Genomic DNA, 13,800 nt, shown 5'->3' with positions numbered 1-13,800 from the left:
GAGATTGTAGGACATAATTATGTCCCATATGTTATGTAATAGTTGCATAAAATAATTATTTTTGTATCTAAAATACCTAAATGTTACAAGAAACAGAATAAGCAACTAAACCGCTGCAAGAATAAGCTTTTATTTAGGCAAAAAAGTAAAGTTCTATCTTTTGTACTGACCGTGGGTATGTGTCGGCCTGTAAAATCTGATGTGTGTTCCGAAAATGTCTCACTTTGGCCATTTGAAAAGGTGGCAACCCTAGTCCCCAGAATGTATCCCAACCTGTACATATGACAATGTCAGCCCTACCAATGGTCAGAGCATTCACACAATAACTGGCCAGCCTCTTAACCACTCACAAAGCCAGTGACCTTTGGAGGAAAGGAGTTGAATGAGAATGACTACTTACAACAATGAAGAGTAATAGACACATTTAACTGCAGAAAATTAGTAGTATTACGAATCGGTCAACACGTTCCAAGTTAATAGTACTAATATGGTAGAAGTGTCCGTGATTGTCCCTGAGTTCTCATAGCCTTGTCCCTGTCACTGTAGAAATGAGTCTCCGAGTATCACAGAGGTCCGTACACATAAGTACACCAACCAACTGTCACATCTGTTGACAGGACTATTGCATACCTGTAGTGAATTTAGAACTGATGTCCAAAATAATATTCATTGTATCTATAAATGAATGAAACACGTGGAACCCCCCCCCCTGCATTATGTAGTGGAACCACTCCCCACCCTAAATTATGTAGCGCCGACCTAATAATGTGGTCAGAGGTGCACAAACACCTGCATCTATAAACACAGGTAGAATGCTAAAATATGGACTAACTCTATCCATGTGCTACGTCTCATATTTGAACAGTGTCAGGGCAGTTCTAGTCACCAGTCGGACGAGTCTAAACCCGGACCAGCACATGAAAACCCTGACAATCAAACAAGCATATGTGCGAGGACTATAAGCGTAGGAGTTCTGAATATTTTTGGAGTGAGTAGACATGCAGCACGGGTCCAGAGCAGTAGGAAACAGGGAATGTCATAAGTGTAGTACTGCGGTTTTCCCAGCAGGAGAATGGATGCCTGCTGTGTAAGGGAAGCGGTGAGGTGTTTGTCAGAGTAGCTATGAACCATGGGTATACATATAAATGAGCCAGAATAACAATAGTGTAGTGGTTAGAGCATCCGCCTAACATAAAGGCATTCCCGGTTCAAGTACGACTATAGCACATATTAATTGTGTAATGAATGCCTCTGTGATGTAAAGCCAACATTTATACATGTAAAGGTGACTGCGTTCGCATGGGTCCGTTAACCAGATTCCATCAATCAAAGTGGTACTTTCATAAGGAATAAGGCATATGTAATCCCAAAGAAGTGCCAGTAAACATATGTAACTCAGAATATGTAGATGCAAGTGTGCCTCTTGGTGTACAGCTTTTAGCATAGCAAATGTATGTTGTCTTGTACAGCTGTAACTTTTATATATATATATATATATATATATATATATATATATATATATATATATAGATAGACAGATAGATAGATAGATGTGTGTATAGATAAATATCCACAGACATAGAAATATGCAGTTATATATCTATATATATATATATCTATATATACACATAGATATAAATATATATATATGGGTTCACTTTATAACATCGAAATACTGAAATGTCAAATTTCAGTATCTCGAAGCTATAAAGTCGAATGTTACAAATAGCGAACGTTCATAATCGCAAATTTGACATATCTCGAAAATATGTCGAATTCGCGGTTATGAAGTTGCGCTAAGTAATGTCTGGGTTTGTGTTTTGTTGGTGCGCGGTGCCGTGTTTGGATGTAGGTGTTATGTTAGGTAAGTGAGTGTTTTGTAAGGGTTTTGAGTGGGAGTTAAGAGTGTGTGTGAGGGATTGGAGAATGTGCGTGTGTGAGTGAGCTTTTGTGTTGTGTTTGTGCGATCTCGGAGTTAGTATATATAAGTAGGCGGGTGCAGGGGGGCTTGCCTTCTTATGTGTGTGAGTTGTGTATGTGTGTTGTTTTTGTTTATGTTGTGATGTGGGTGTTGTGTTGTATCTTTAGTGTAGTGTGTGCGTGTTTCGGTTATGTGGTTTCGCAGTTTTTGTTTGTCGGTGTTTTGTGGATTCGGTTTTATAGTCTCGAGATACTGAAATTTGATATTTCAGCATTTCAAGGTTATAAAGTGAATCTATATATATATATATATATATATATATATATGTATATATATATATATATATATATATATATATGGGTCTACCGAATGCCCGAACCGCCGATTCACCGACAGGAAATGACCGACGCCAGAAACCCGACAACGAGTTGACCGACACGAATCCCGCAGACGGAAGACCGACAAGGGAATGTGTAAGCGACCTGGTAAGTATGCGATAGTGAGGGATGTAGGAGTAGGGAGCGGACAGGTAAGTGTTGAATACTCAGGGATGTAGGGTTAGGGTGTGTGATAGGTGAGTGTGCGGTAGTGTCGGAGCTTGGGGTTTGGGGTGTAAGTGAGTTAGGGTTAGGGTGCAGGTAGGGAGTGTGTGGGTAGTGTCGGAGCTTGGGGTTTGGGTGTGTAAGTGAGTTAGGTTAGGGTGCAGGTAGGGAGTGTGTGCGGTAGTGTCGGACCTTAGGGTTAGGGTTTGGGTTAGGGCTAGTGGATATGTGTTGTAGTGTACTGTGTTGTTGACGTAGTGTGTCGGTGTTATGGTGTTGTGTTTCGTGTCGGGTTTGTGTGTTGTCGGGTTTCTGGCGTCATTTCCTGTCGGTGAATCGGCGGTTCGGGCATTCGAAGTAGACCCATATATATATATATATATATATATACATATATATATATATATATATATATATATATGTATATATATACACACACACACATATATATATGGAACGCCGAAAGATGAAAGCAAACATAAGGGTTGTGAAGGGAATCTAGAGCGAGTAAGGAATTATAAAGTGCTCGCAGCGTATGTCAGATAAAGCTACACAAGTGTGAGTAGAGCACCGCTATTCACACCAGAGCCAGTGGCCGTAACATCGTTGAAGTGCTACGTCAATATTGTAAACAGACGGAATGTAGTACATGTTGCAACCACCTACACTTGTAACCCGCAAATTGTTCGTAATCCATAATACCAGGAAAGGTACATATGTGCAAATATGAATGGATGGTTAGCCTGTGAATACACAAGGTGGTACAAAATGTGTGTACCCCAACGCTCTGGAGAGAGCAATGTGTAAAGGTGTGTCATGGCTGCGATAACAGGTGTATAATGGCTGGTATGCATGGAAACTCAACACGGGTGTGCTGGAGAAACTATGGATATGCAATTATGGACATAGGAGTGCTAGGGTATGTTGCGCCGGTTGCAATGGAGCAGCCAGTGGAGGTCAGCTAGTACATAGGTGAGATTCCCAGATAGAGCGTCATCTGCATGGAGACATGCGTGAATGAGCGTATTGTTGTCGGACGTTGTGCATCAGGGCTGGCAGCCCAGCACGTAAAACCTAAACAGCACCCATGAGCGGAATGGAGTTCTGCTGTGACAACCCCAAACCGTGAAAAGCAGAAAGACACAACTACATGCAGACATCAATACGTTGACGTACAATCTCAGTAATACAAACACTCATTCTATTAACATTAATAATATGAATGTGCACAGAAACAAACACAGTAGCAGGAATAACAGGCTGCGCATACGAGTAATAGGTCGAACGACACTATCACATCACACTTATCAGCAGCACCCCAGACATGAAAAACGTGCGACATCTGTCCGCTGTATAACGTGCAGTATACTGATCACATGTTCACTGGAGTGAAGTGTCAGTGTCATAATGACTAAGGCAATAGTATGCTGTTGAAGCAGAGATAAAACCCAATATGCATATCTATGTCTGGGAAATGTATAGGTTAACGGACACACAGATGTATATATAGATAAAAACGTATATATATATATATATATATATATATATATATATATATATATATATATATATATATACACATATACATTTATACAGATATATATATATACACACAAAGATATACTACAGATATATATAGATAGATATATATACACAAACAACAGGTATTAATATATACATATACACACAAAACAAATATGTCATTGTAGATATACACATGAACATAACTAGGTTACTTTACAGCAATTAGGGGTAACATATATACAGCCTGGGCATATGTGACTGGGAGGTCCAATAAATAAATGTTGTACCCCCCTCACTGCCCAGCTAGGCCAGTCAGACATACAGACAGGCAATAAAGATTACTACACTGCTGCTGTCCAAAACACAGGCAGGAAAGTAGCACTGGGAGAGATCTGCAAGGTCTACACTTTAAACATGGATAACAGTGCCCCTTGTGGGACCCCAAAAATTCAGTGTATGTTTCAATCTGGTGTCATCGATGCGAGCAGGATGTAGGTGTACATGGAACAGTAGGTTGTGCAAGTGTGATAATACATGTGTTGACAAAACGTACAACATGTGTCCCGAGACAGGGAGAGGGGGCAATGTGTAGGGGTGTGCTCATACCCCAGCTGTGCTCACAATAAGTATATGTCATGAGTGCTGTAGATGGGTGCCAGCTAGGTGGAACATGGGTATGCAATAATGGGTTTAAGTCTGCAGGTGCTGGATGGTAGAGATGTAGTAGGCCCGCCCACTGGAAGTCATTAATATTCCTATGTGGGCATAGCAGACGTCTATACGTCCCAAACCTGAAGAGCACATCTACCGGATATACTGTAAACCACCGGGGGAATACATAGAGACCAAATCAGTGCCGTGTACCTGATTAGCATGGACGTCCATAGTTATGACTCAGAATGTAACAAAGTCCAAATAAACACTTCCAAAACTAGTGATATTAGGTGGACAGGTGGCGGAATACAGGTTATGACAGATGACATGTACGAGTCATAAACGGCATGTACCTCAACAAACATGAATGAATACATATGCTCTGTGACTGTCAATGTGTCTGGTTAATAGAACCAATCATCTAAAAGTGTCCCACTGGGTGTTATGCAGTGTTCCTGATACAGTGTTCATTCTCCCCCATTGGTATGTGAGGTCTGCTAGTGATTGAAAGTGCATAATTTGATGACCACCTCAGGTAGATGATAGCATAATAGATGGTTCCACACCCGTACTCCTGTGAGTGACACACCCGTCTGGGCAGTTGTGTCCTGCAAAATGAATGTTATGGCACATGGCCTGTGAGTTCGGGAAAGGAGGCCATATATTGTGTGTAGTGGTGTCAGAAATGAATTTGTTGTATCAGAAACAGCTACATGTAATAGGAAACAGTATTAGCAATTATAATGCTACAAGAATAACCTTAACGTATGCAAACCGTGGAAGTAGTTAGTTCACAACTGGCTGTGGGTATATGTTGCCTTGACACATGTGATAGCTCTACATATAGGATCTATAGGGCCGCCACCAGTCTGAATAGCCAAAGTGGGACCTGCTCTGTAGAAACGTCAGACGTACCAGGGCAGAACATACCTACAGCCATGCATAGTACAGCAATATACATCTACATATAGGATCTATAGGGCCGCCACCAGTCTGAATGGCCAAAGTGGGACCTGCTCTGTAGAAATGTCAGACATACCAGGGCAGAACATACCTACAGCCATGCATAGTACAGCAATATACATCTACATATAGGATCTATAGGGCTACCACCAGTCTGAATGGCCAAAGTGGAACCTGCTCTGTAGAAATGTCAGACGTACCAGGGCAGAACATACCTACAGCCATGCATAGTACAGCAATATACATATCTGCACAAATCAAAGCGTAGTCTAGCAGCTGTAAAGTTGCTTATGCTACTACAAATTACATATCGATGTGTCAGGTATACAAGACCTGTAACAAGCAACCACTACAAACACGTAGAATATGAGAATGTCCCCTAATCAGGCCAGTTGCAATGGCTAGAGTATCATCACATGACATATGCCAAATGAGGGACTATCCCATGCAAAGTGGGAAAGGTGTCATTCCTACAGTCTCCCATCGTGCAATCTGAAAGGTGGAAAATGTACAGTAGGTATGCGGTAGCATGACTCGCCGGACAGCTGCGTTAACAAAATTATATTCACATGTCAACATTGCAGAGTATCGGTTCCCATGTATCAGGCAGATGGGAGCAGATCATATGAGGAACACGCATATAATATGATTACATCACTGGACAGGCCGCCGAGTTCGTGCAGCCAAATGCCTGCCGTCGCCAAATGGTTAGACATACCCGATACTGTAGTCATGTAGTCCGATGTAATACGCATCACAAGGGATCACACACACCCAGCGTGAGTGACAAATGTAAGCAGAAATGTTGGTGAGCGAGCGGCTGTAAGCGTGTTTGTCTACCAGTATGCCAGTAGTGCACTGTCAAAGAAATGTGGAGTCTAAATGGGTAAAAGGTGCTGTAACCAGAGATCAGCAGTGCTTAACACTGTGCAAACCCACACACAACTGCTCCCACCTGCTGGAATGTGCCTTACCCAGCCCGTATCCAAAGGTGTCGGTCTGTCCGCAAACAAAGAACCACCCTATTCATGTGTTGGTAGCAGTACTCTGTGCACAGCACATAGCTCATGTGAATTAACAATAAACCATGGCATATGTACAGACAATAGACCACACACACACCATGCAGCGCAGTCATCCAACAGTATAGCAATGTACTGGCAGATATGTCCGGACCACTGGTATATGCATGCCTGGCCATCCTGTGTGTCAGTGTGTGAGCATGCCCAGTATGACTGTTACGCATGTTGTTGACCGACATTACCGTCATACCGTCATGTGTGTGAGCATGCCAAGTATGGACAACTGTATTGCATGTGTCACATGTCCAGATAGTCAGTACTGTGTTGGCGACCCCTCTGTTCTACACAGACAGGTGTCATGCTGTGTCTGCAGGGTAGCTAATGGTCATGTGGCATTGACAGTTGCTACATGTCTGCATAGCGTGGGGGGACATCCAACTGCATTCACAGTCCTACACAGCACCGTGGGTGGCGCACATGACTCTCACATGTGTAGGTTGGATGGGGGGCACAGCTGACAGTTTTACACATCTGCCGCTACTGTACTGGTATGCCAGGTACTCCATGTCAGTGTGTGGACCTACCTAAATTGCCGGTTGGAGGGATATCAGTGTACGTCAGATCCCAGCGTGAAATACCAGCACAGTGGTGTTGGACGTCCTAGCTTTCACGATACCAGTGGTTACCCAGCACCCCCCACTAGGACACTGTAGGGGATGTCCATACTGGCAAAGGTGTGGTACAGCTGTGTTAGAAGCCATATATCAGAATCATCATAGCTTCCAGGGCAGACAGCACACACTTTCAATGTAATGCCCTGGCCATCACATATGGCCTAGCTGCTGGAGGGTATGCCCCTGCAGTGACTGTAGACCCTACCCCACTCACTGGGTGGTGCTGTGATGTGTATGTGTGTGCAGGCTATAGCACCCAGTACCCCAGATTAGTCCTCCATGTGGTTGAAGAGATGCATATTGCTGGTCTACTAATCACATGTGTTGAGGACATGTAAGTGCTCACTAGCATGTGTTGACATGGCATCTGTGAACTAGCACAGTACTCTGGATGCAGATGCCTGTGAGATTCCCATGACATCCCCAGTTGTGCTGTGTGAGGTACCTGTGGCTAGTATACCCAGGCCAACACATACCGAGGTATCCACTGTGATGGGTTTCCCTCGGCCTGTTTGATGTGTCAGGTGTGGCAGGCACAGGTCAACAAACTGCTGTAGGAGGTCTCTGTCCACCCCACAGTGCCCCACCATCCCCAGCTCATGTAGCCCCTGGTAAGTCACCCTGGGTCTATAAAGTCTTATGTCACCCCAGTAAGGGATGTTCGGCAGCATACACATCCTCACTGCCTTCAGCCTCCTGCACATGATGGTCTATGTTGCCTGCTGCAGCCCTACTCATTTGGTTGGATTGTGTCGTGAAATGTCCCCGCAGGTATACACCGGTGGTGTAGAATGCAGAAGAAACCTGTGTGTATGATGCTTGCTCACATTACCGTACTGTTCAGGTGCGGGCTGGCCATGTCATCTGCTGATTGTGCTAATCATCACCTGTTTGTGAAGCCTGTACACAATGACAACCCCACCACTGCTGTTGTCCCTCCCAATGTCACCAGGCAAGTATAGACACACCCCTAGCTTAGGTGTGCTAAGGCAGAGGCACTCCCGAGGCACAGTTCTGCAATGTACATACAGTATGCCTGACACCCCTCCCATTCTGTCAACTATATTCGAGCTCTGCACCCGGCTAACTACACACATACACTCCAGGTATCTGCATCACACCCTGGGGATAAATGGGATACACTATTGTCAACCTCATCTGCATAGTATAGTCTTTTAATGAATAGTTATATGACCCATACCGAACCTCCAAATTAATAACTACTGCTTAGTATTGCTCAGATCCGTACACAACTGGTAACAGGTGCCTTACTATCACCATATTCGATGTCCCATGGTCTTCCCAGCAACAAAATAACCGGTGTCTGCACGACTACAACCCGGGACCCTGCACACAACAGATGATGTGCATTACCACTATGCCATGGCAGATATACATACATCCCCCGTTATCACGTACAGATCATCCTGCACATACATCCAATAGTGCTGATGTCCCCAGACATATATGTTTATATCTATGTCTATCTCTCCATACCCACATATATCATATATATTATTTGTATACATATAAACATAGATATACATACACACATATACATGTACACACATATGTAGATATTGCATTTATATCACAACAGCGGTCCACATGACAGCAAAGCATTAGACAGGCATGAAAAGGAAACTACATGTGCCACCTGCATTATGTAGTGTTGTTACTATCAAGGCATGTGTGTTCTGTTGCATCACATGGGTCAGACTGTATTAAGGGTAAGTGTAGGGCTGCTGACATTTACTCACTAGACCTGTTGGCGAATGTATGTGTTGACAACCCAGTGTCTTGGCAGAATATGTGGGCTGTGGACACTATATAGGTCAGCAACAAAACACACTGAACACATCCCGCAGCTAGCCACCCACAGATATCACATAGGGTATAACTGCCAAACACACACACCTGCCATGCTGTGGAATCGAGTACCTACCTGTCTAGTCTACCACACTACAGCATTACGCAGTAACAGAATGCGCTACCGAGTTTCAGCATCATCGCACTCCCAGAGGCATACTTCTAGGTGGATGACATCATCAGCAAAGGCAAAGACGCCGATAGGGAATGTATGGATAGGGAGCCATCTAAAAACATTACTCTGTCCCCAGGCAGCTGGAAACACACACACACACACTTGGTAGGGCCGGGAGTCGAACATACACCTAACTACCTTATCACACTACAGCATTGCGCAGTTACAGAATGTGCTACTGAGATTACTGGAACACAGCACTCTCAGAGGCATACGTCTAGGTGGATGACATCATCAGCAAAGGCAAAGACGCCAATAGGGACTGTATGGAGAGGGAGCCGTCTAAAAGCATTACTTTGTACCCAGGTAACTGGAAACACACACTCACACACTTGGCAGGGTCGGGAGACAAACATACACCTAACTACCTTATCACACTACAGCAGTACGCAGTTACAGAACATGCTACCAAGATTACTGGAACACAGCACTCCCAGAGGCATACTTCGAGGTGGATGACATCATCAGCAAAGGCAAAGATGCCAATAGGGAATGTATGGAGAGGGAACCGTCTAAAAGCATATTACTATCCCAAGGTAGACGTAGACAAACACATGGCAGTGGTGTGAGCAGGACAGCTGCCTATCTACGGAGCACTATTACAACACTACATGGATATGAGGCGCGTCACAGACAGTACACCCTTCAAGACAGTCCCAGTGTGTTCAATGTAGGAATCCATCCTGACGTGGGGTATGGGCATCTGTTACCTGGATGACCACTATCGCTATACAGGATTTCAATGGTCATGCCCATACACAGAGGCACATAACCGACACAAGGTGTCACTGGGCATGCTGATACACTTAAGTAGCACACATCCGTTTGGAATGTACTGTGTGTCCATCTACACAACGGCGTACTGGGCATGCTCACACATTTAGTAGTAGTGAAGGGCTGTCTTGTATGCACACAGATTCTAAACACAGAAGGGCACAGTTTGGAATGTACTGTGTGTCCATCTACACAATGGTGTACTGGGCATGCTCACACACTTAGTAGTAGCGAAGGGCTGTCTTGTATGCACACGGATTCTAAACACGGAAGGGCACAGTGTGTCAATAGTGAACATTGTTAGCAAGAACACTGCACTACACACATCTGACACCAGTCATCAGTGCTAGCTGTGTAGCGTTCGTGATCACAGCTGACAATCCAGATCCAACAATGGGGAATGCGGACATCTCTGCAGTGAGGAACACCTGGCATATGGCACAGTTGTGCACAATAGCACTACCACTGTATACCTCAGATGCAGACATGTGGGCCATAAGACCATGACAGACCACTCCAGGTGTTACTGTCCCCACGTACATGAAGGCCACTCACACAGGCATACTTCGAGGTGGATGACATCATCAGCAAAGGCAAAGATGCCAATAGGGAATGTATGGAGAGGGAACCGTCTAAAAGCATATTACTATCCCAAGGTAGACGTAGACAAACACATGGCAGTGGTGTGGGCGGGACAGCTGCCTATCTACGGAGCACTATTACAACACTACATGGATATGAGGCGCGTCACAGACAGTACACCCTTCAAGACAGTCCCAGTGTGTTCAATGTAGGAATCCATCCTGACATGGGGTATGGGCATCTGTTACCTGGATGACCACTATCGCTATACAGGATTTCAATGGTCATGCCCATACACAGAGGCACATAACCGACACAAGGTGTCACTGGGCATGCTGATACACTTAGTAGCACACATCCGTTTGGAATGTACTGTGTGTCCATCTACACAACGGCATACTGGGCATGCTCACACATTTAGTAGTAGTGAAGGGCTGTCTTGTATGCACACAGATTCTAAACACAGAAGGGCACAGTTTGGAATGTACTGTGTGTCCATCTACACAACGGTGTACTGGGCATGCTCACACACTTAGTAGTAGCGAAGGGCTGTCTTGTATGCACACGGATTCTAAACACGGAAGGGCACAGTGTGTCAATAGTGAACATTGTTAGCAAGAACACTGCACTACACACATCTGACACCAGTCGTCAGTGCTAGCTGTGTAGCGTTCGTGATCACAGCTGACAATCCAGATCCAACAATGGGGAATGCGGACATCTCTGCAGTGAGGAACACCTGGCATATGGCACAGTTGTGCACAATAGCACTACCACTGTATACCTCAGATACAGACATGTGGGCCATAAGACCATGACAGACCACTCCAGGTGTTACTGTCCCCATGTACATGAAGGCCACTCACATGTACTGACCAGTACACACTCAAGAGCCATCACAGATGTCTCAGGTGCAGATCACAATAGTACATGCCACAGTCTACTATGTAGCCCTAGGACATCACCATGTCCCTGGACCAGCAACACACATCCATACATTACCACACCACCATGTTACTCATGACGAGTGGACTGTACATGGGTCTACAGCAACTGTGCAGACTACACATGTACTGACAGGGTTCCATCATGTGGTATGCAATGCAATGATACCACAGTTCATAACCAGGTCGGCTCTACACATAACAGGGGCCTTGGGTCTTACACAGCTTTAACAGATGACTGTGGCTGTACACCAGAAAACACTCATGTTTGGATATGACATACATGTAATCACAGTGGATATGCACATGGCCCACACACACACAATGCATATGTACATAGCAAAGCTTTTGCTGTCCTCTGTGCAGACAAGTGGCTTCAGCAATCACACACATGCACATGGAAGGTAGGTCCATGGCTGTTGAATGCTAACAGTACATAAAGTAGCAATGTTGTCTGAGGTAACATTCCCTCTGTAACAGTTACCCATGACAACCAACATATCATACAACAGTCCATGTGTCATGTATGTCATCACACATGTCCACCAATTGCAATGCATACAAACATGGCTACATAACAGGAATGTAGGACCAACGCACATGTACATGTAGTGGTGTGCATGCATCTACCATGCATGTGCAGTAGCTGATGTATGTTGTTGATCTGTGTCTAACTACAACATGCAGTTGCAATGCAGCCCCATCATTGACACCTGTATATGGTGAAATACTGACAGTACGGTAGGATGTACATCAGGTATGGATGGATGTGTGTACATAAAGTGGTGGTCCACCTTTGCAGATGGATGTTTGCTGAGGACAGCTCACAGGTGTGTCACAAGCCATCCTACCATTACATGTGCAAACAGTACACTATGTTACTGTTACCTGACGATGAAGACATACAACCTACACAGCAGTCAGGGAGTTACTGACTGTACATCAACTGACACCTGTAACACTTACGTCCTCCCATGTGCATATAGCAGCACAATTGCCAAAGGTAGCGTTGGTACACATAATGCGGCCAATACAGCTGCATGTCTGTCAGACGTATCATCATATAGCAGGTGTATGATTCACAGTACTACCATGTGTGTTTGCTTGAGTGACCATATATGCCACGCATGTTGGGAAATACATCCCAATTGTTACACACTCCTGTACACTGTTGTAGAGATCTGTACATACTGCAGTGTAGAAAGCAAGACGTAGGCAGGGGTGGTGTGTGTATCACACACATGTCAGCTATCTGTATGTGAATGACATTTGTGAACTCCACAGTGTGTGTGTGTGTGTGTGTGTGTGTGTGTGTGTGTGTGTGTGTGTGTGTGTGTGTGTGTGTGTGTGTGTGTGTATGGCTGTCTGGTGCATGGAGTGAGGGTGTATGCTACCATACAGAACAGAAAGGATCCCTAACCCCTCATGGTGATGCAGTCTACTACCCTGTTGATGCCATTGGTCTCAGCCTTACTGGCTATCCGTACATGTTCATTCTCTGTGTCGCATCATATGGGTGCACAGTACTGTGAAGGTGATTACCACATAGGCAGGGGTCCTCACCTCAACACTAGCAAGTGTGCGTTATAGTGTTGTTGACCCCGTGAGTGTGGTCATGTTACTGTGTGTTTCTGTGTATGTCTGTGCATGTTCTCATCCTGTAATGTGACAGTGTATTACTGCTACACAGTGAGGCCTCATGCTATCAACTGGCCTCTAACGTTGACATCAGCCAGACCACTGTGTAAACCCCCCGCACCATGTCACCATACCTGTGATGTGACCCGGTATGGATGTTATGTCTCTATCCACTGTAGCCTATTGAACAGCTCACATGCTTCTGGATCAGTAGATGTGTGGACATCTGTGGAATGGTAGCCTTTCTAACAGTGAAGTTGAGGCTACGTATAGCATGCTGGTATTGCCATACATGCCTGTGAGTACTCCACATTTGCACATGGGAAACTGTAAACACTGCTACTTATTGGCACATGCAAGTAGATCTTAAGGAGGGAAGCAGGGTATCATTACCAACATGCTGTTACTGTTGTTACCAAGACACAGACTGTGAACATACAACAATGCACTCTAGCTGCAAAGACTGTAATGTAATGGAACATGCAATTAGACCTTAAGGAGGGAAGCAGGGCATCATT

The sequence above is a fragment of the Protopterus annectens genome, chromosome 5.part0, assembly GCF_019279795.1.
Source record: "Protopterus annectens isolate FY-2018-M chromosome 5.part0, PAN1.0, whole genome shotgun sequence".
NCBI classification, from domain to species: Eukaryota; Metazoa; Chordata; order Ceratodontiformes; family Protopteridae; genus Protopterus; species Protopterus annectens.
This window is presented reverse-complemented; position numbering follows the sequence as displayed.